The sequence below is a fragment of the Macaca nemestrina genome, chromosome 10, assembly GCF_043159975.1.
Source record: "Macaca nemestrina isolate mMacNem1 chromosome 10, mMacNem.hap1, whole genome shotgun sequence".
Taxonomy (NCBI): Eukaryota; Metazoa; Chordata; class Mammalia; order Primates; family Cercopithecidae; genus Macaca; species Macaca nemestrina.
In genome coordinates this window covers 111,763,266-111,788,216 of record NC_092134.1, presented here as the reverse complement: position 1 = coordinate 111,788,216, position 24,951 = coordinate 111,763,266, and positions in this window count along the sequence as shown.

Below are 24,951 nucleotides of genomic sequence, written 5' to 3'. Positions count from 1 at the left end.
TAGGTATCGTTGCTGTTCACAGTTCTGCTGCTCATGGTACCCACTGCTTCTACAAACATGTGGGTTGGCCACTGGTCCTGCTGAGGTTTTCAAGGTGGCAGTGCTGTGGATTCATGCATCTATGTAGTAATCACAGTACGTAACAGTTAGTTTTTCAAATCTTGCCTCCCCTCCATCCCCTTCTAGTAGCCCCCAGTGTCTATTGTTGCCATCTTTACGTCCATGGGTACCCAATGTTTAGCTCCCACTTACAAATGAGAACATGAGGTAGTTAGTTTCCTGTTCCTGCATTAATTTGCTTAGGATAATGGCCTCCAGCTGCATCTATGTTGCTGCAAAGGACATGATTTCATTCCTTTTTATGGTTGCAGAGTATACCATAATGTGTATGTACCATATTTTCTTTATCTAATCCACCATTGATGGGCACCTAGGTTAATTCTATGTCTTTACTGTTATGAACAGTGCCGTGATCAACATATAAGTACATGTGTCTTTTTCATAGAACAAATTATTTTCTTTTGGATATATACCCAGTAATGCAATTGCTGGATTAAATGATAGAATAGTAGTTCTGTTTTATTTTTTATTTTTTTTTTTTGAGGCAGTCTTACTCTGTTACCCAGGCTGGAGTGCAGTGGCAAGATCTGGCTCACTGAAACCTCTATCTCCCGGGCTGAAGCAGTCCACCTGCCTCAGCCTCCCGACTAACTGAGATTACAGGTGCCTGCCACCAAAGCCAGCTAATTTTTATATTTTTTGTAGAGATGGGGTTTCATTATGTTGGCCAGGCTGGTCTCAAACTCCTGGCCTCAAGTGATCTGCTCCAGTTGGCCTCCCAAAGTGCTGGGATTATAGGCGTGAGCCACCATGCCCAGCCCTGTTTTAAATTCTTTAAGAAATCTCCAAACTGCTTTCCACAGTGGCTGAACTAGTTTACATCTCCACCAATGGTGTATAAGCATTCCATTTTCTCCACAGCTTTGCTAGCGTCTGTTGTATTTTGACTTCTTAATAATAAAGCTCATGATTTTCAAATCCTGAAAAAAAAAAATAGGCTATTTGGGAATAGGATCCAGTCTATTATTTAAAACCAAATTTCCACTAAAATAATTTACTTCGTCACTACTTTTAAAGGTAAGTCAGATAGCTTATTTTAAGTTTATGGCTATTTAACACTTGGAAGAGGTAAGGATTACTGCATGAGCATAAATATAAAATACTACATGCCAAAGTTGAGTTTTCCAGAGAAGAAATGACAACAGTAGGCAGAATCGGCAGTTCTGTGTGTTTTATATTAGAAGTATCTGATGGGCCGAGGATTTGGATGGGGCAACCTGAATCTGTGATTCTTCAAGGTTAGGGTTAATTGATTATTGTCCCAAATCTGACTTGGAGAACCAAAATCACATTGGTCATATCACTTTAGTCCAGATCTCTTTACGCCACAGTTCGCTTTAGGGCACTGAGTCTACCCTTTCCCACACTGTGCCGTGAAAAGACCAGTTTCAAGGTGCAGCCCTCTGAGAATGCAGGGTTGTGGACTACATCCAACATGAATTTTAGACAGTCTGGCCCAGCCCTGATGGACCAAACTCAGGAGAAGCTTTCACTTGTTTCATAGCCCCCGATGGAGCCAGAACCATCGCTTGTCAAATGTCAACTGGATACCACCATGAAGCATGCAAGAGCAAATATCTGACATTTTCTAACCCCTGCAGCCTTTGCTTCTGTTGTTCCCAACATGAATCCTCCATCTGCTCCACTGATTTTTCCCTCTCAGCCATTACAGAGATTGATGCTGAGATTACATTTAATGTCACCCTCAATTAACCTGAGAGGACAGGATACAGCCCTTAGTCCGCTCCTGGGACTAAGAGAAAAGAAGAGACTTAGGGTGGGAAACTGAAAATGCTTTTATGTTCCTGGCTCTTCTGCAGGTACATCTCTCAGAAAATTGCTGTTTTATTGTTTCCAGGCATTGAGCTCACATTACACCAGCCCAAGCCAGGAAGGTTCTGTCAACCCATCCATCAGCTTTTATAGGGTGAGGACCTCTGGGAACATGGAAACCACTCAACAAATTGGAAATGTTAATGACATGGTCCAAGTAAACACCAAATCTTCATGGCTGGACATTTTCTTCCTGTACCTTTCCCCAGCTAAAAATGATATGGAACATTATTGTGAGGGGACTTTTTAAAAAGCGTGTGTGAGTCCATGCATGCACGGGTGCATTTGCATGCTTAAAAGAGAGGACTGACCCAAAGCCATGGGGGATTTCCAAAGGAAATGAACCTTTCTTAGAGAATCAGTCTTTCCTCTCTGGAAATTGGTCTATATACAACCCCAAACTATTACAACTGCACTGCAGTAATGAGCTGTCAGATATTTCCCGTTATGTAAGTGAATCTTATTATTTAATCAGTTAATAGTTTGTGTCTGTTTGTTTGGTTTTGTTTTTGTTTTGAGACGGAGTCTCACTCTGTCACCCAGGCTGGAGTGCAGTGGCTTGATCTCGGCTCACTGCAGCCTCCGACTCCTGGGTTCCAGAGATTCTTCCACCTCAGCCCCCCAGGTAGCTGGGATTACAGGCTTGCGTCACCATGCCTGGTTAATTTTCGTATTTTTAGTAGAGACGGGGTTTCACTATGTTGGCCAGGCTGGTCTCAAACTCAGGTGATCCGACTGCCTCGGTCTCCCAAAGTGCTAGGATTACAGGCATGAGCCACCACTCCCGGCCTCAGTTAATAGTTTTTAACCAACATCAGAATAATGTAAGTTGTCTAGAAAACAATGTTGACAATTCAGCTGAAAGATAAATAGGAGCCCTCTATAGTGTTAGACTAACATCTATAGGACTAGTCTAACATCTCTCTAATGTTGGAATATGTTGAGCATTTTTACAAATATTTAATGACTATTATTTTTCAGAGTGACCTTAACCATTACAAGGCAGAGACCAAATTCACCTGCAATGCTCAGGTGTCTGTCGCTCTGTAGCAGTCCTAAATGCCCTGGCTCACCATGGAGAAATCAAACTGCTCCTTGACAAGTGATCCAATACCTTGCATTGCGTCAAATAATGTAACAGGAAAAAATGGAAAAAGACTGAAAGTGACTATGTTGTCACTGTTCTTCCAGGTTGTCATAGTCAAATCACTTTTGCTGCTTTTATTCAATAAAAACATACTTTGTCCTAATTCTGTAATGATGTCCCTAAATACGTTATTTCTTCTCTACCCACAACATACACAGTGAGCACATGGCAGAAAAATATCAGAAGCAAGAATTGCACGTTGACATTTGGAATTGACTCTAGCCGTTGCAATTGTGCTAAACACTGGTTGTTGGTTTTTTAAAATAAGTTGTCTAAATTAAACACTACTGTTTCAGACATTGTTAAGAAGCGTAAGTTGTATTTGATTTGAAGTGTACATTCACATTCTTCCTGAGAAGTGTTGAGCAGTTTGTCCCTAGACCAAAAAAAAAAAAAAAATTGTATTTTATTTCCACTCAGAAAGAAAAACATATTTTTGATATTCAAAATTAGTTATTAAAATCAGATTCTAAGAAGTTTCTCAGAATATTTTATTTGTTGTGGAATGTAAGTTCTACTAGATGATGGAAATCTAAATGCTTCTATAGAAATAGTGTTCAAAGATTTTTTTTCCAATTCCAATGATCTCTCAGTAATTTTTAAGGGAAGGGTGGTGGGGCAGAGAAGGACTATAGGGAAGTGGATTTATTTTTTGTTTTAAAATGTTCTTCCCATTAAGTTACAGATTTTACTGAAGATATTGACAAAGAACTTCTTTCAAAGGTGAATTCAGGTAATTATAGATAATATCTTCATTTGTTCACTATTAGGTTAAACCTATGATACTGCCATTTTCTTACATGAAAATTGGTCAAATATAGGAAAATTTTCATATGTTCAACCTAATATTTTATTCTTTCATTTATCATTATGTATATCCTTGCTATACGTCAGTATATGATGTGGGTTTATAATAAAAGACAGACATAATAAATCCATGAGCACAAAGAGCAAAAGAACAAGGGCTGTGTGACAACAGAGGAGGGATAATTGTTTTTGGAAAACCAGGCTAAGGATCACTATCACAATTGATCAGAAAACCTAATTTAGAATTTCCTGGAATTTATGACAAAACTGGAACAAATGTTACATTGCTTTTACCTAATAATGAGATATATAGATACTTATAGAAGAATGTCAAACTTTTTCTGGCTATTAAGAAAAATATATCAAATAAGCATCCATATTAGAGGAATTTCTAAAATTAATACCTAGTATTTATGGAACGTTATGTAGTTTATCACTTTTCTCTTATGAATGATTCTATTTAAATTAATGTATCAGTTGGAAAAGAGGAGCTTAGAGAGAATGTTGAAAAGAGGACTTCAGAGAGAATCTGGAAGTAGACTACATGAAGAAAGGGGTATTTTTCCTAAGGAAGTCTTTTCCCTCTGAGAACCCTCTGATTCACATACTCACTATGCTAATTAGGGCTGTAAGGTATGCTCCTTACTGGAAAGTTATTTTACATTGCAAACTATTATATTGATTTTCAGATAAAAAATCAAACTAATGTGTATTAAGCCATTTAAACTGTTTTTTGTTGTAATTCCCCAAGAACTGGACAAACTGACTTCAACTTTCTGGATTTGTTTATTTGGGAGAACAAACCTGAGAATGCAGGAAGATAAAAGGAACCTTGGAAACTTTGGGGGTAGACTTCCTTCTCTAGATATCCTCCCATTCCAATACAATTTCAATAGGGATTAAAGAGAATGCTTTCCGAAGTCAATGAAAGACTTCTATAAATCAACGCATTTCTCAGTATGCTCAGACAAATCATTATGCCTCTATGAATATTTAAGTAGAAAAATAAAAAATATTCATAGTTCTCGTATTATAATCCCTTTAGTTTATGCACTCACCACTGGGCTATATGGTGTTTAAATAGGAAGTGTTGAAAGAATAACCAACCACTGAATGAAAGGTGTGGGTGACTCATTAGATAGCTAACTTCCCTTTGGGTTAATAAGAGAAGTTCTGACATACATGCCCTAACATGATGAAGGGTCTAACATGTCCAAAGTAGGAGAAGGCTTTAAGCACTAGAACCAATTCTTTCTAATCACTGTCAACAGTATTTGCAAAGTATTCTTCCTAGGATTAACTGATAGAAACCAATCCAAACCTGTTTCTCCCTAGCCAGTCAAAATGCTCAAGGGAAAATCTGAAGATGGACACATTTATAAGCAATTATAAATGGTGAAATGCATTTGCAAATATATTTAACACAAATGTAAAACTGGTCAATATCCCCAGGATAATAATCATTTGCATCTTCATCTAACAAAATTTATTTGTATCTTTATCAATGAGAATTGTTTTATTACTATAAGTTGTCTACAAATTAGAGAATTGTAAAATATCTAAAAGATAACAAAAACCATAAACCCATATAGAATCAAATAACCCCAGTAGGGACCCCTAGACAGTGCCCAGCATTCCATTGACAGAACGTCCAGTAGTTCTTTGCCCGTTTCAAAATCGTTCACCTTTCTTTCGAGCATTTTAATTCTCAGATTAAAAGACTTCGAAAGTACACATCCATTGAATATTTTTCAACAAAAACAGGTAACAAGAAAAATATTTCCACCTCCACAATGCCCTTTTCTCTTCTCATCACCACTACCACATTAGGCTAAGTTTGCAGAGTTCTGTTATTTAAATTTTAAATTTAACACAATAACAGTTATGATTATCAGTCTTAAAAAGGATCATGTTTGAATTTTGCATCACCAGAAAGCAATTTATCATTATCCTCTGGATACCCTATAATCTTGAACAAATCTGTACCTCCTTCCAGTGGGTTTTCAACAAAAAGAATAGAAGTATTACAAGAACCAGTGTAAGGAGAAATGAGTCTTTTCCTACTAATTCTTTGATTACAGTCCTTATTCTTTCCTTTTCTCCTGGTATCAAAAGGTATTTTGCAACAATGGGTAAGGCTCAGCCCCAATAATCCTAACAATATTGGTAGATTTTTTTTCTCCCATAGGGAATCTGGTACCTCACAGAGTTCTTCAAACTGTGCCTGCTTTAAGCATAAGACACAGGTAAGTCTGTGTCCTAATTAGCTCAAATCTGATTATGAACAAAAGAGTCCTCAAGGATTTCAAAGATCATTTAATTTGACAAATGCATTATAAAATATATATCCCTCCTGATTAATTTGATTGGTGTAGCACCACAGAGGAAGACATCATGTTTCTGAGTCAAAGGACCAAGGGCGACAGTAGTTGGCTGGGTGACAAGGAATATCTGAGGGCTGTAGGAAACACCTATCAAGTGGGTTGTCTGTTGATTTTGAGGGAGAAGGATAAGCACAGCCATAGTTTACTGTCAAAGAGTAGCATCTCTATCTGTAAGAAAATTGTAATATTGGCTCTTAGAAGTTAATGACAATTCTTAAAGAAAGAAGTTAGTTTAAAGAAAGAAGAGTTTAGCATTACATTTATTTTTGTTTCTTTAGTTCACAAAATCTTACTTTATTTAGGATCTTTGTTCTAAGAAATCACTCAAAATTTTGGTGAAATACTATATATCTGTTAGGGAAGCTATTTCCTAGTTTAGTATCTATTATTTAATAAATTCCTCTATTTCTCAGTTAAGGACATTCACCAAAAAAGGGTAAGAAAAAAAAAAGAGCTCAGCAAATGCATCTGCCTGTGCATCTAGTCCAGAATGTGACTTCACTTTTTACTCTCTTAGTAGCTGCTTTTGATGAGTACAAGTTCTTCATTTTAATGAATCCCAATTTACCATCATTTAATGTTATTGTTTGAGTGTTTTTAAGCGATATATGCCTGTCTAAGGTCATGAAAATAACATTTTACCTTTCAGATGTAAGTCTGTGATCCATCTAAATTGATTTTTCTGTAAGGTGCGAGGTGGGGGTCGAGATTCCTTTTCCTCCCCACCCCTCAATATTCATATCTAATTGACCCAGCATAATTTACTTAAAGGTCCAATCCTTTCCCCATTGCCCATACTGCAGTGGCAACTTTGTAATTACAAAAAAAAAAAAAGAAGAAGAAGAAGAAGAAGAAAGAAAGAAAAAACTGTTATAGCAGTAGGTCTGTTTCTGGACCCTTATTTGTTTTATTGTTCTCTTTGTCTATCCATGCACCAACACCACATTGCCTCAATTATTATTCAGGGATGACAAAAAACAGATAACATGGAAATAGAGCTAAGAAGAAGATATATTGCTATCTTGAATCTCAGGGGCTTACACATTGGACAAAGATCATAGATGAGGAGGAGGAAGACATGGTAGAGGATGTAACTTCCTGGTATTAGAATAGGCAGATAGTCAGAAATGAGCAGTCCCATGTTTGTTTCGTCTGAAAAAGTAGACAACTCAGGTAAGAAAGGGTGAAAAGGATGGCTTTGGGGGTGATTTAAGGAAGAAGAAAAGGCCTGTTCCCCGGAAGAATATGATTAGAGCCACTCTTTGTGGTTAAGACATCCTCTCCACAAAACTTCTGCAAAAATGTGAGCATGTTTCTTGGAAAGATTAACATACTGACCTGTAACATCTGCTAAAATAACAATGTCAGTATTTTAGCTAGCATTTTACACACACACGCACACACACACCCCAGCTTTGAGCATGATTGGTCATCCAGCCCATTCTATTGTGCACTGTATGGCAGATTATTCCCCTAGTACAAGTTTATTAATCTGATGTGCATAGAAGAGGAGTTACTGCAGTGTGGGTTTCCTGCAAGGAGGCAGTGTCCTGTGTGTGGAGACAGACCCAACATCCAAGGAAGAGGTGACACTCTCACAGTGTAAAATAACTTCCATGAAAAGAGGAAAACATGAAAACATGAAATTCATGCTCCAAATTCTCAGTTTCATTCTTCAGTCACTAATTTTCAGGTAACCAAAAATGCACCGCACCTGGATGAAAATGAAGCTTATCTTACGCCAACTTTGTTCCAGGCGAATATGTCACTCCACGTATTTGGTATTCCACAACTCAAATATTTTGCCTCTGATTTTTTTGTATGAAATAAATTTGAGTAGTAAATGCCAAACTGAACATTTTTCTGATTGGATATATAAAATTTCCCAGGTAACAAATACCCTACAGCAATGGTAATTTACAAGGGGCCTGAAAGAGTTCACAGATTTTCAAACCTAAAAACAAATCAGGTGATCCCGCACTTTGGGATATCTAATTAGGAGCCAAAGCCAGAAGAAGCCTTACACAGGTCTCTGCCTATTGTTAGCAGGAGTATTCAGACCTGTGCAAAAACCAGAAACTAATCATCAGACCCAGTGACCCACTTGGTTGAGAAGAAAGAGCAATTTGCTTAGGGTCTCCTAGACTATCTCAATAGTTTAAATTAAAAAAATAATAATAATAACTAGTAAGAAACTTTTCAGGAACCAACTTAGCCCCCAGCTTGGGACATTTAGTAAGTGTGGGCCAAGAAATGGGCTGTAAGGTTAAATAGCCGGTGGCGCCTCTGAACACACCCACCCGGGCAGGGAGAGTAGGATGTCCTTGTCCAGGGAGACCCCTTCTCCTGGCTTTGGGGAAGGTGCTCCCTGTCCCCGCGGGAGGCTGGGTCTGCGGGACGCAGCGCTGGGCTGGTGAGAGAAAGCCCAGGCAAAAGAGCACAAAGCCAGCGACTGGACGCGAGCACTGGGCGGGTGGAGAGTGTCTCCCCGGGCGCCGTTGCTGTTGTCCCGGGTGCTGAAAAGCTGGGAACGTCTCGAGAAGCAGCGACACTTTTCCACCTGTGCGCGAACTCTAGCCACCTGGGACTCAAGCGCCAGCGGCTTGAGCGCTGTGGTGAACAGAAGGCACCCGCGTGGGTTTCCAATTTTTGGGGGTGTTTGTGTATTGAGTCTGGGGGAGCGTGATCGGGGCATTGGCAGTGGGGAGGAGGAGGTGCTGATGGCCTGGGCCGCGGCGCTGCTGGCCGGGGCAAGCTGCCCATGCTAAGGCCGCTCTCTGCGGGGCGAGTTCCTGCACGACGTGTGGGCTACCGTGAACAACCCAGATGTGTGGCCTGGCGCCCCGCTCCGCTGGGGCATCTTCACCAACGACTTCTGGGGCCAGGGCATGGCCGAGAACACCAGCCACAAGTCCTAGCGGCCGCTCAGCGTCCTCACCTTCAAGTGCACTCCTGTCTAGGGCTTGCCTTTGACCCAGGGCCGGGAGTAGCTGTGGGACTGGCTTGAAGGGAGTTTCTAGTTCTCACCACGCGTTGGCCTCTCTGCCTCCCTGCCTCCCCGACTCCGGTTGTTCACGCCACCAGGTCCCAGGTCCTCTCCAGGCTAATCTGGGTTTCTGGGCCAGGCGGGAGGCTCGCGCTGGGGAGTTCCCTTCGAGTTTCCAGAGTTTCCCCAGTTTCCCGAGGTGCCTGTGTTCTAGGCTGTTTGTTTTCTCTGAACAGATCTGGGAGTGGGCGGGAGGAGCCGCCAGGGCACTCCCCTCCCGCCAGTCCCTCTGGGTGAGCAAGGCAACCAGTCCTACACAGTTGCCCCCAGAGGTGTGGTGTGTGGAAAGGGCGGGGGAAATGCTGTTTTCAGGGACATAATTTCTCAGTATTGTGGGCAACTTTGCAGGTGGGGAGACTGTGTGAGCCCCCTTGAATGTATCTAGGATCTGCCGATGCTAGGTGGATTAGGGCGATAAGCAGAAAAGGTATCAAAAACGGAAGGATCTGAGATTCTACTCTGCTTACAGCGAATGGTTACCTTGCCAACATTTTATAGATGCTGGTAGAAGACAGGAGAAGCGTGGGCCAGCGACAAAGTACTTGATTATTTTATTATTCAGGACAGAACAGGCAGCATGGGCTTCAGGTTCAGTTGGTTCTTCTTGCACCTCAAAGTCCCATAGGTGATACAGCAGTGGACCCAAATGGATACTTCATCTATGTCACAGCAGGTGATCCTCAATCTTTTAAAGCGGTTCTCTCAGCAAGCAACCGCCCCCAACCCCCACTCCCACCAAACACACACACACATACACCAAACTGCCTTTCCCCAGAGGATACATTATTATCCTGGTCAGGAAACAAATCTGGCTTCTGCTCCAAAGGGAGACATTATCTCTGTCTTCGAAGACTGTTTGCTACACAAACATCCTTGAAGTCATCCAGGACAAAAGCTGTAAGAAAAGGTGTGGAAATGGCATGGAGAATTTCTCCCCAACAGGAGGGAAGAGTGGATCTCCACCCTTGGCTGCCCCAGGTGCCTCCAACCTGACAAAGCCACCAGCAATCAAAACCCTCCTGGCATCCTGGCGAAGTGGTTTTCCTTGAGTATCCTTGAGCTGTTTCTGATGTGAATAGTTTAAAGTGTAAGGGGGAGCCAAAAAGTATTTTAGAGTGGAGTGTTCAGTTTAAAGATGCCGAGCCTCAGACCTTTTATTTTACAAAGAACATAAAACACTGGCCTTTGAAAATTATCTGCAAAACATGTTTTATCTTAGTTACACAGAGAAGAGAAGGCTATGAATGAAGGAAGGCTGATAACTTAAGCTTTACACTGGAGTGTGAAAGTGTGAGGGGATAACAAAGGGTCACAGTCCTGGGCCATGAGAGTTTTGTGCATATCATGTAGATGAATCCATGAATGAAGTCTGGAGATTTCTTATGAAGAATTTTATTTTAATCAATAAATGTTTTTCTATCTTCTTTTGGAGCTACCTGTATATTTTTCCAACCTTTGAGGACCCTGTCATCCCAATTTTAAAATGGGGAATGCCTGATCATGCCAAAGTAATAGAATTGTGCACCTACTGACAGCAAAGGTTTTCTAGCTATTTTTTCAACTTCATCTCCACCTTATTCACTCACTCCAAACCAGCACTTTTTATTCTTGGCGCACACGCTACCCACTGGCACCTTAAGACCTCTGATTTGCGATTCCTCTTTCTGGAAAGCACTTTTTTTTTTCTTCTGGGACAGAGTCTCACTCTGTCACCCAGGCTGAAATGAAGTGGCACCATTTCCGCTCACTGCAACCTCCGCCTCCCGGGTTCAAGTGATTCTCCTGCCTCAGCCTCCTGAGTAGCTGGGATTACAGGGATGCACCACCGTGCCCAGCTAATTTTTATATTTTTAGTAGAGACAGGGTTTCACCATGTTGGTCAGGCTGGTCTTGAACTCCTGACTTCGTGATCCGCCTGCCTTGGCTTCCCAAAGTTCTGGGATTACAGGCGTGAGCCACAGCGCTTGGCCCTAGAAAGCACTTCTTTAAGATATTCACATGGTTTGCTCAGGCTTGCTGAAAGTCCCTCCTCAGAGAATCCTTCCCTGTTATCCTAGCTCAAGCAGCAAGCACACCTCCCTGACCTCAACAATACTCTCTTATTTTGCATTTTCTTTAATAGCACTCATCACTTTCTGGCATTAGACATTTATTTTTTTATTATTCCCCAGCCACAGCACAAGCTCCTACCATCTAAACTACCTGCTACACAAAGTAGGTATTCAGGAAATTAATAAATTAGGGAAATGGTAAGCAAATTTTCACACACTTTTTAAGATGATGCTTTTAAATGTGGGAATTACGTCTCTTTGGTCTCATTTCTTGACATCTTACCTTTTTCTCTCTTGCTACAAGAGAAAGCAGAAGCAGCCTCAGTTCCCTGGACACACGCAGAGTGTGGATGGGTCCTGATTACCGGCAGGCTCTGATACTGAGAGCACCTCTGCTTCTGAGGGTATAGGGAAAAGCAATGTTTTTCCTTTTGTATTCTTACCACTGTTACAGGTGACTTCTGGCACCAGAAGTACAGGAAAGACAAACTGTTTTTCTCTATGCACTCTCACAACACTTCTGGTCACCAAAATGTGTAGAGCTTTCTCACACACTAAACAATTCTCCACTTTTTGACAGACACTAACTGGGTGTCTTGCGATTCAATTCTGACAGTAACCCAAGTTTGCATGGACCCCCCCTCACATGGATTAATGGTACAGGGCCACAAGATTGCTCCCAACTTCAGATGCCAATCACAAGCAGTAGGTTCCCAGATTACCCATGACTTCTGTCTGACTTGGCTTCATATCAAACATTCTCATGACTCCCTGCTCAAATTCAAAATTTTCTAAGAGCTGCTCATAGAACTCAGGAAAGCACTTTACCTGCTACTACTCATTTATTACAAAAGGAACACAGGAACATCCAGATGGAATCGATTCATAGGGCAAGGTACTGGGAAGGGGCACTGAACTGCTATGCCTTCTCAGGTTGTGCCACCCTCCATGTACTCAGCAACCTGGAAACTCTCCAAACTCTGTTATTTAGGGATTTTTAATGAAGATTATATTACATAGTCATGATTGATTAAATCATTGGCCATTCGTCATTAATTCAACCCTTAGTCTCTTTCTCCTTCTCAGAGGTTGAGGTGTAGGGCTGAAGGTTCAAACCCTCTAATCACATGGTTGATTCCTCCGGCAACCAGCCCCCATCTAAAGGCTATGCAGGAGCCCTCAACCATCACTCATGTCATTGATGCAAGAAACACTTACCACTTTTGAAGATACCAAGGGTTTTAGGAACTGTGTGCAGAAGACTGATGATAGACCGAATACATACATTTCTTTTTTTTTTTTTTTTTTTTGAGACAAGAGTCTCACTCTGTCTCCTAGGCTGGAGTGCAGTGGCGGGAACTCGACTCACTGCAAGCTTCGCCTAACGGGTTCACGCCATTCTCCTGCCTCAGCCTCCTGAGTAGCTGAGAAGACAGGTACCCGCCATCACGCCCGGCTAATGTTTTGTATTTTTAGTAGAGACGGGGTTTCATCATGTCAGCCAGGATGGTCTCGATCTCCTGACCTCATGATCCGCCCTCCTCGGACTCCCAAATATATACATTTCTTATTATTTCAGAGTCCACCCTCTGGTCTCTGGCCACACACTTCTTATGGCAAAACAAAATAGAGCTCAATAGATACGGGCACATTACTAGAGTTCCATTCAGTCATTAACAGTCACTCCAAGGCATCATCACATCACATTGCATGAGCATGTCTCCTAGGGCCAGGCCGCTCAGGTTCGCAGGCTTCCATTCAATCTCATCAGGGTCCAAAACCAGGATTGGTCTCAACAAATGTGTATCTTCATCCTTTCAGGAATCTGGTACAATTGAGCTAAGAGACAATGTTATTTCTTGCACTGAACCTCTTTCAAGGTATTAATGTAACATTATATTTCCTTTATTGCATAACTCATTTGTTTATTCCTTTACCCTAAGCTACAATTCCTCCTTCTCTTTATTGTAACCAAGATTTTTTTCACCTTTGTGAGGGATATTAGGCTTGGTGACTGTGCTGGTCTAGATTACAGGCATAATACTAGCCTAGCAAGAACCTCCCTCTCAGTTCACTCCCATTCATATAGGGTAGGGTTACAGAGATACAGAACTAGTAGGATATTTTTTACCACCGGACAATACAGTTACTGATTCCCTAAAATCCTGATTCCCTAAAATCAGGATTTTAGGGAATTCTAGTATACAGGTTTTAAAGCATCGTTAGAGTTTCTTGATTGGAATCACCCTTGCTTCCAGCACTTGCAGTTGCAGCCTTGCTTCTGTATTGAATCACTGACCATTGAATAAGATAGGGAAAAACAATCAAGTCAGGGTGATGTGGGGAAGACAGAAAAAAGTATAGTCATCATTACCAGCATCTTCCCCAACCCCTCTTGACAATAATCGCACACTCATCCCACCACCCTTCCCCATTCCCTCTTCCCCAGACCCACAAGATAAAGAAAGAATCTATCTAGTGGGGACACGCCTTTAGTCCCACTCATATTGAGTGTGACCCACACACTGTAGAGGCATGTACACCAGCCCTTTGTGGCTTTATCTCCCCTTGCTTAAACAACCAATGTGTCATTTGCCCACTGCACTTCTCTGGCACACTATGATTCTGAGGAGGATGTCTCTGCCCATTGTTAGGCATTACAGGCTGTAAAGTCTGTTCCTTGATCTGAAGAAATAAGATTTGGCAGTCCATACTGGTGTAACATCCTCTGTTTGGGTTCTTTAAAGCATTCTAAGCATTTGCACCTATCACGAGGTAAACAAAGCCGACTCCAGAGTCAGTGTCTAATCCTGTCAAGACCCAGGTGTAGCTCCCCCAGGGCTATCAGTATCAGTTTCACTTGCCAGCTATGTTCAGGGCCTTCCCTCCATGGAAATCTGCCCCATAGCCACTTGCAATCTCTGTCGGTTTTGCTGGCAGACAGACCATTCTTTTTGGCATTCTGTGCTTCAGAAGATGCAAGAGGACCACGTCTGGTTTCCGCCATCTCTCTACTGCTGCAGTACTCTCATGTCAGCTCATTTCATGGACCCAGCTCCTCTTCCTCTTTTCCCATGCCTTCTCCTTATAGTTTTCTTTTTTTTTTTTTTTTTTTTTTTTTTTTTTTTTTTTTTGAGACAGAGTCTTGCTCTGTCGCCCAGGCTGGGGTGCAGTGGCCAGATCTCAGCTCACTGCAAGCTCCGCCTCCCGGGTTTAGACCATTCTCCTGCCTCAGCCTCCCGAGTAGCTGGGACTACAGGCGCCCGCCACCTCGCCCGGCTAGTTTTTTGTATTTTTTAGTAGAGACGGGGTTTCACCGTGTTAGCCAGGATGGTCTCAATCTCCTGACCTCGTGATCCGCCCGTCTCGGCCTCCCAAAGTGCTGGGATTACAGGCTTGAGCCACCGCGCCCAGCCTAGTTTTCTTTAAAGCTAGGTGATAACGTGCTGCATTAAGCTCAGATCAGAACCATGAACTCTGCTTTCACCTCCAAGCGCACCATTGTGTTTGCATTGGTTCCTGGAATTACATCCTTCAGTACTTCAGATACATTGTGATGATGATTAGTTCGTTTGCTCCTGGTATTGGTGAAAATGTGCTAAAACAGTTAACTAAAATGATTAAGACTCAAGGGATTCACCCTAGAGGAAAAATAAGAAGAAGCAGATGTTGTTATTTATTGGCTAAATAATCTAGGAAGACTATAGAAACCACTTACAAGCATTTGAGGGTTGTAATTATGACAAGGGAAGGGGAAGAAGAAAGATAACTGGCTAGAGCAGAAGACAGGAGAATGTGCTGTGTATTGGGCTGTGGAAATTCACCAGGAAAGTGTTACAGACCCAACATCGGAGACACCAGAAACAGATGACAAAGGAGTATATTTAATTCTTTTTCTTCCTTGGATTTTATCTTAAATTGTAAGTGAATGTGTATTGACTTACCAGAGAGAGCTAGGTTTGGCTGGAAGATGTAGCAGTTGGCCCTCTGCTCTCTGCCCTAAAATTTTCCAATCTCTGGACTCCCTCCAGCTCTAGTAAATTACAATTTCTGGGGAGTGGGTCAGGAAATCGGCACTGGTAACAAGCACACTAGGCAATTCTTCTATACACAAAAGTTGGGAACCACCAGGTGTGGTAATAACTAACATTTATGTAGCATTTACTGTTTTATACATGTAATCATTTTAATCCTCATAACAACCATAAGAATTGGGTGTTATTATTGCCACTGTTTTGCAAAAACGAAAACTGCAACAAAGAAAGGTTAAGTGGTTGCCCAACTGACACAACTAAGAAGCACTAGTGCCAGGATTTGCCCCTCACTTGACAGTCTGCTCCTAAGTCCACATTCTTTTTTTTTTTTTTTTTTTTTTTTTGAGACGGAGCCTCGCTCTGTCGCCCAGGCTGGAGTGCAGTGGCTGGATCTCAGCTCACTGCAAGCTCCGCCTCCCGGGTTTACGCCATTCTCCTGCCTCAGCCTCCCGAGTAGCTGGGACTACAGGCGCCCGCCACCTCGCCCGGCTAATTTTTTTGAATTTTTAGTAGAGACAGGGTTTCACCATGTTAGCCAGGATGGTCTCGATCTCCTGACCTTGTGATCCGCCCGTCTCGGCCTCCCAAAGTGCTGGGATTACAGGCTTGAGCCACTGCGCCCAGCCTTAAGTCCACATTCTTAATGCCCACAGGAAGCTGCCTCTTTGAGAAAGGTTAACTTTGAAGTCCTGTTGGTCTCATGGGCTAGAACTACAAGGAGGAAGGGTTCCATTCCTCTTTTATGTAAAGTGGAATGATCCTTTCTTTTTGTTTTTAAACAGAGGAGAATGAATGATTTAAGGCCCTCTGTGTACAGGTGTGAGCATGTAGTGATTTGAACACCTTAAATTTGTCCTAGATTTGTGCTAACTTGACCATGGGGCTTATATCTTTTTGCATTGAGAATAAAAGGCTGAGATATTTAAGTCTGAAAGGAGCTTCTGCATTTGAAATAGGAAGGTGCTTTCATGAGGAATGTTCATTGCTCTTGAAAAATTGAAACTGCCTACCTGAAAAACAAGTTCAAACCAGGCTTAACAGACTGGACGCCAAGAAAGCGTTTCATAGAAGTTTTTCCAAGTTGGTGTTTGTTTAATAGTGAGTCTTATACTGTAAGTTATCTGGGTTGGTTTTGGTTTGCTTTGTAGTCTGTTATCCAGGATTGTTCTTTCAGCCTTTATGTCCATATTTTTCAACTCATAATATATACTACAGAAAACTAATATTCACAATGATGCACTGAGATGCACTTCTAAAATATCAAAAATAAAGACTTACCCATGGGGAGGTTGTATTCTAGCAGCAAGTGGAGATAAAGAATAAACAAATATAAAAATATGTTAAACAAGATAAATAAATAGTAATGATAAACACTATGTAGAGAATTAAAATAGGCTGATATGATGCAATGTCTATTAACACAAGGTGGTCAAGCAAAGCCTCTGTGCAGAGGAGGTGACAATTAAATGAGATCTGAGTGACAAGTGGAAAAGAACATACTAGGCAAGAAAAGCACCTAGTGTAAGGGCCGTAATATGGTTTGGATTTGTGTCCATGCCCAAATCTCATGTTGAATTGGAGGACAGGGCTGGTGGGAGGTGATTGGATCCTGGGGGTGGATTTCACCCTTGCTGTTCTCATGACTGTGAGTTCTCACAAGATCTGATGGTTTAAAAGCGTGCAGCACTTCCCCCTTCACTCTGTCTCTTGACCTCCTGACGCCATGCGAAGAAAGTGCTTGCTTCCTCTTCACTTTCCACCATGACTCTAAGTTTCCAGAGGCCTCACAGTCATGCGTCCTGTTAAGCCTGTGGAACTGTGAGTCAGTTAAACCTCTTTTCTTGGTAAATTACCCAGTCTCATGTAGTTCTTTATAGCAGTGTGAAGGTGAGATCAAGTATGATAGGTTTGGAAACAGAAAGACCAGTGTGACTGGAGTGCAGAGAGGGAGAAAGAGAGTACTGCAGATGAGCGGAGAGGTGGCCTGCAGCCAGAAGCAGAGCTCTGTACACCGGGGCAGGGCAGTTTGGTTTGCAGTGGGAAGCAATCGAAGTGCTTTAAGCAGAAGAATAGAGTGATCTAAGTTTTAAATGCTGTCCTGCTGCAAAGTGGACAATGGATTGTAGGTGGCAAGAAAAGAAACAAAAGACTGGCCAGGAGGCTTATGCAGTGGTCCATGGGAGTCTGACTACAGCTCCCGGGTTGTTAAAACTTATCCTATGTTACTTTTTCATTTTATCCTTTTTTATTTTATGTCCTGTTAAAAAAATACATTGTGGGCTGGGCGCGGTGGCTCACATCTGTAATCCCAGCACTTTGGGAGGCCGAGATGGGCAGATTACCTGAGGTCAGGAGTTCAAGGCCAGCCTGGCCAGTATGATGAAACCCTGTCTCTTCTAAAAATACGAAAATTAGCTGAGCATGGTGGCGGGCACCTGTAATCCCAGCTACTCGGGGAGCTGAAACAGGAGAATTGCTTGAACTTGGGAGGCGGAGGTTGCAGTGAGCTGAGATCGCATCATTGCACTCCAGCCTGGACAATAAGAGCAAAACTCCGTCTCAAAAAGAAAAAAAAAAAAAAATTACAGGAGGCCCTGATTTTTACTGAGCTCTTGCACTAGGCACCAACAGACCAGACCAAACCACAATGGAGTCACTCTTACTAAGTGCCACATAATCAAACTGAAGCATTCAGAAAGTAGATAGATCCCCAAACACACCAATTGTTCTGACAACAGGAGATTCCGGTCTGCCTGCATTAGCATAATAAATGAGTCTCCTCTGCTTTAACCCTCCCAAAATAAAAAAAGGAAGAAATCTGAAGTTACCTGATGTTAACCAATCAGCTTTTTTTTTTTCTATTGCTCTGTTTCCTTGTTCCCACCTTATAAAGCCCCCTGTCCTGCCATGCCCTGTGGGAGCTCTAATTCTGTTTTATAGAATGGAGGCTGCCCCATTCATGAATGGTGAATAAAAGCCAATTAGGTCTGGTGCCATGGCTCATGCCTATAATCTGAGCACTCTGAGAGGCTGAGGCAGGAGGATTACTTGAGCCCAGGTGTTCAAGACTAGCTTGCACAACATGGTGAGACCCACCCACCTATACAAAAAAAAAAAAAAAAAACTTAAAAATTAGCCAGGTGTGGGTATTGTGGTGGTCTGGGGTCCTAGTTACTCAGGAGGCTGAGTCCTGCCATGCCCTGTGGGAGCTCTCATTCTGTTTTATAGAATGGAGGCTGCCCCATTCATGAATGGTGAATAAAAGCCAATTAGGTCTGGTGCCATGGCTCATGCCTATAATCTGAGCACCGTGAGAGGCTGAGGCAGGAGGATTACTTGAGCCCAGGTATTCAAGACTAGCTTGCGCAACATGGTGAGACCCACCCACCTATACAAAAAAAAAAAAAAAAACTTAAAAATTAGCCAGGTGTGGGTATTGTGGTGGTCTGGGGTCCTAGTTACTCAGGAGGCTGAGGCGAGGGGATGGCTTGAACCTAGGAGGTCAAGGCTGCTGTGAGCCATGCTCACGCCACTGCCACTGCACTCTAGCCTGGGTCACAGAGTGAGTGAGGCCCTGTATCAAAAATTTAAAAATATATATACCATTTAGATCTATAACTAAATTTGTTGTAATTTTGTCTTTTGGCAGTCCTTTTTCATCTCAGGATATTACACTATCTTGCAAAATGATTGTGATAGTATGTGAAAATTGTTTTGTTTTAGTGTCTTTATTAGGAAAAAAAAAATTAAAGTCAATCCCTTGTTTTTACCCCAAGTTTTGTTTTTGAAATTGTGCTGATTTGGATTGGAGTCTACTGGCCTACTCTTCTAGACCATGGAGAGAATACACAATATCCTAGAAAACACAGAAACGAAGAGTGTGCATAGCACGTTTCTTGAAATGAATGACTGAACAATGAAGCACAGGACAACATAACAACACAGTATAACCTCAGGACGCATTGAGTCATTTGGCCCTCACTTGGGCATGCCCTTGGCTTCTTTCTTGGTGTCTTTTATTGAAGCTTCCCAGGAACACACCTGTCCTGCCTCTGATTTGAACCTTCTTGATTCCCACCCTCAGCAGTGTTCTCTCCCACAACTTCAACAGAGATTCTCTAATCATCCACAAAGGCATTAAAGCTCCACTCAGTTTATATTTATGTCCTTTTCCCTGGGATGGAAAGAAACCTCTGTGTTGATTGGGATCATTAGAAATTCCCCCAGAGAGACATGGACTCATTATGTTCTTCCCGTGTGTTAATATGGATTTACCAGAAGCCCCTGGAGAGCCGTGTGTTTATACGCACAGTTCCTGTTCAAGAAGGGTAACTACCTGCAGTGTTTACAGTGCACAGGCCCTTTGGAAATGGTCTCCAAGTGACTGTAAATAAATTGAAGTGAGTTAGAGGCACACTGTTCTAGACGCGTGCTGTTTCTTCTGGGCAGGCTCCCTGGGGAAGGATGAATTGATGCTGTGTTGAGCTCTCCCTGCACAAAGAAGAAAGTTTTCTGAGGAGGAGCCCCGGAGAAGAGCAGGGGAGAGGGTGAAGAGGGAGGGAGAGAGGAAGGCGTCCTTGGCCACTGAATGTGTGATACTGTGGGGCTTTTACAAACTATCCTTTTTAAAACCTACAATTTCAGGCCTGAAATTAAAATTTAGGTACATCAGGATGGTGCAGAACATTAATGTGGAGGGAAATTCAGAGTATTTTTATCAGGGCTTCTTATAAACTCAGTGTAACCACAGAACCAATTCAGTCTGGTTCAGTGTTGTCTGTAACAATATTTAACAAAGTGATGGGTTGTTTTTCAATTGCAACAGACCCCCAGGTTGCAAGTCAAGTAACCAGAGCATGCCCAGATGAAGCAAGCATGTCAGATTTGAGACTGTGGAGCTAACCTGAAGGAAAAAGTCGTCCGTAAGCAGCACCTAAGTACTCAGATCAAGAGGCCAGGCCCAATTAAGAAGGGAGAGGTGCCCTGTTTTGTTGCAGTATGAAGTTAAAAGCCAATGACCCAACACCACATCTTTGTATCACCCAATCAGGTCACACCTCTTTGCATCTTCCTATCTTCCTCATAGCTACTCTCTGCCTATAAAACCTGTCCCCAGTCCCCAGCTCTGGGAGACAGACTTGAGCACTGCTCCCTGTCTCCTGGCCAATTAACTTGCAATAAAGCTTTTTTTTTCTCCTTAAAAGCCAGTACCATATTATTGTTTTCTATATGTGTTGAGCAGTGAGCCCATTGCTTGGTAACTCTGGGGTGTGGGATCTAGTGGTGGTGCTTCAGGGAACAGGAGGTGCAGTGCCGTCTTGAATTCCTTGAAAACACAGGCAAAACGTAGTTAATATAAGTACATATGCATTTTTTCTAAGGAGCATATTCTTAGCTGTTATCACACCAAAGAGCCTATAAAAAACACATTGCTGTTCTCTCATCCCCATAGGAGTGGCTGCTTTTCTGTTCCCTGGTATAGGGCTCTCTTCCAGGACCACAGTTTTTTTCTTTTACTTAAATGCGAGCTATCTTTCAAAGAGCGCTAGAACAGAAAGATGTACCATATCTAAAGTGCCTGGCTTCTGAGTGTGTGAACAAGACAATGCATGTCTCTTTTCCCTTGCCTGGCTACGGCCTTCCCATGACTTTCTTGCTTTCCCAATTGTGTGCCCCTGAGGCCTCTCCTGGGAAGCGTACCCTCTCTCGGGGATGGTGCTCTCTAGCCCCTGTGAGCCCATTACTCCTCCCCTCTCCTGGTCTGTTTTTGAAGGAGCCAAAGGGAGTTTCACATGCAGCAAAGATTATTTGTATTCGTATTTGCCACAGTCTGGAAGGTTCTCAGCTTATAAGAGATCATTATTAAGGTTATTTCAGAAAAAAGATTGTTTTCTTTTCCTATTACCTGCTTCATTTTTAATGAGAAATGAAAACTAAGCCTAATAGAATTAGAGACTCATAGAGCTGACAGAAAATAATTGTCAACTTCCAGCTCAATACAATAAGTATTGATTCATTCAGTGAACTTTCCTTTGAAGCCTATCTACTGAATGTGGAGGACACAATGATAAGCAAGACAGACTAAGGAAAAATTGTTCATGATCTATTAAAAGGCAGTTAAGAAGTTTTAAAAATTGGTTAGGTGCTATAACGGAAATACATTCAGTATATGACACCTAAGATTTGTTTTTATTTTTAATTTTTTAAATTTGCATACATTTAAGGAGCAGAAGTGCAGTTCTGTTATATCATGGATATGTTACTGGCACCCTGGGTTCTTGTAATCTCCCAAGATAGAAATCAAGAGAGATCACAAGACATAGCAGCAAAGAGGACATTTATTTAGCTTGTGCACAAGGAAGCCAGTACTGTGGAAGGAAAACGTGGGGAGGGGTGGGTATGTCCCTGGAAGATAGTATAGGGGTTACCTTTAAAGGATTTTTCTATAGGGAAGGGTTTTGTCAGGGCACAAATAGGAGGGTTTTCTCTAGCCCTTGTGCAGTGGCTTGACATGCTTCTTTAGACATTGAACATAGCATTAGCATTTTAAATCTCTATCCCTGGGTGACATTTTTTGCAATAAAATGAGGAAGGGGTAAGTATAAGTTGAAGTTTAACTGCACATATGGGGTCCTGGGGAACTCCTTAGCCCCATAAAGCAGGAACTTGTGGTTAATAGCTTCTTGGGTCTTTTGTTGCTGATCGGCTGGAACTTAGGTAAGCTATAGCTTGAGTAAGGGACTTTTGTGCTTTTTCTCTAGACCACATCAAAACAAAAAGCCAGCCAGCCTGCTTGTCTCAGATATATTGTGTGGTGGTGAAGCTGGGCTTTTAGGGTAACCATTACATGAATAATGTACACGTACCCGTTAAATAATTTCTCATCCCTCACCTCTCCACCACCCTTCTGAGTTTCCAAAGTGTATTATTCCATACGCTGTGTCCGTGCATACAGATTATTTAGCTTCCACTTATAAGTGAGAATATGCAGCATTTGACTCTTTGTTTCTGAGTGTCTCACTTAAGATATGGCCTCTGGTTCCATTGGATGGTGTTCTGGATGGACTATTATCAAACTTTTGCCTGAACATTTCTGACTCTTCAGTTCTAAAATATCAGACTGAGCTGAAATTGTCTCTTAGTTACTAATATTGTATATTAAGTATATATGCCCAAAGGGTCAGGCAGGCTTACTAACTGAGTGAAGAGAGTTGGGTATAAGGTTATAGCCATTTGATTCAGGGGCACTTTGCATATTAAACATATGAAAATGCTTTCTTCTTTCAGAGGAGATTTGTTTTCTTCTATTTTTCTTCTTAAAATGTGCATTTCTGCCTGTGTTTAATATCCCATGTCTAATAGTAATATAGACCAAAAAAATCCACTCTTCTCTTTACCATAAGATACACAGTAATGCATATATAATGATAAATGACAGCTTCAGTTTGGGAACGCAATGAGGATTGTGAGGGACTATGGCAAATTGTGAACACCTGCTTCATCTAAATGGACGCCTAAATTATCCATGCAGGCTGACCCAGTGTGACTAATTCCTCTGATATTTCAAGAAAAGCCAACACAAAACTTTCATGTTTGGATGTTAAACATGTAACAGCTAATCAAATAAGTTCACAGACTAATCCTGGCCCATGGCAGTCTATTTACTACATTTGAACAGACAATGATCTTTGTAACTCCAAAGAGGATATTTCTTTGGATTGTTACTCAGAACAAATGTACTCCTTCGGTATTTCATTCACTCATTCATTCTTTCATCCATCTATTCCTTCCAATATTTATTGAGTGCATATGAGTCAACCATTATGCACTGCGTATAAAGCTAAAACTAAAAATATGATAATGATCCTGACCCTGAGGAATTTGCCTGCTTTCCATCTCTCATTTTGTCTACGCTGAACCTTTTACAACAAACTTGAGCCTTTGAGATTGGCTCTTTCCTCTTCTGATCACCCAATTTTAATGAATGACTTAGTTGGTCAGGAAGGCTGAGTCTGAAGAAGTATGAAACTGTAAATTTGGCCACCCTGAGGACACTGAGCCTAGATTCTCTTCTCTGAGGACAGAAGCCTTCATGCCCTTCTCTCCAGGATCTGTCTGATTTTTTTATTGATCCTCAGATCAGGAAAGTGGAGGTTTTAGTTGCTCCTCCCAGTAGTCTAGTCCAGTTGTCCCCAACCTTTCTGGCACCAGGGACCAGTTTCATGGGAGAAAATTTTCCCATGTACCGGGGTGGCAGGGGAATGATTTTGGGATGATTCAAGTGCCTTACGTTTATTGTGCACTTTATTTCTATTATTATTTGCATATTAAACATATTGTAATTATTAATGTAATAAAATAATATTACAATAAAAATATTGTGATATATAATGAAATAATGATACAACTCACCATAATGTAGAATCAGTGGGAGCTCTGAGCTTGTTTTCCTGCAACTAGATAGTCCCAATTGGATGGTGATGATGGGAGATGGTGACAGATCATCAGGCATTAGATTTTCATAAGGAGCGCACAACCTAGATCCCTCACATGTGCAGTTCACAATAGGGTTTGCACTCCTATGATAATCTAATGCTGCTGCTGATCTGACAGGAGATGGAGCTCAGGTGGTAATGTGAGCAATGGGGAGTGGCTGTGAATACAGATGAAGCTTCACTTGCTGATCCATTGTTTACCTCCTGCTGTGCAGCCTGGTTCCTAACAGGCCACGTACCAGTATTGACCCATGGCCTGGTAACTGGGGTCCTTTGGTCTAGTCCACTGACCTCTCCCCATTTCCTCTGGGTGGGGCATATAACAATTGGACTATTTCATAAGGTCAAGTCTCACCTCAGAGCACTGGAGTCAGATCCACCCAATACTTCATTTTTCTGGTCTTTGGTGGGAAAAAGATTACTTCAATTTTCTTTCCCTGCGGGAATGAAAATGAAGTGGACAACATCTCTTTCCTGTTCCAATTTTATTTGTCATACTATAGTCTGAGATATTCAGAATCCCATAGGTTGTAAGTTGTGTATATATCAGGTATTTAGAATTAGCCTGTCATTACCAACTTAGAAATCTGCCATAATTATTTCTGAATAGTCCAGTGGGAACAAAAAAAGGAACGATCAACAAGTTCTGCTCTCTATTCCTTAGATTGATCTGCCAGAATATAACTAGAACTGTTTAAAAATCTGTGGTTTATAAATTCTGCATGTAATCAGGTGTTGGGAATTCCATAACATCTATACCAAAATGGTGGCTAATAACCACATGTGAGTTTTTGAGCACTTTAAATGTGGCTAGTCCACACTGAAATATGTAGTAAGTGTAATATATAAATAAAATTTTAAAAACAAAAGCAAAAGAATATAAAATATCTCATTGATGATTTTTGAATATTGATTACCAATTGAGAAAATAATATTTTGGATATATTGGCATAATTAAAATATATTATTAAAAATAGTTTCACCTATTTTTTTAAACATGGCTACTAAAATATCTAAAATTACATATGTGGCAT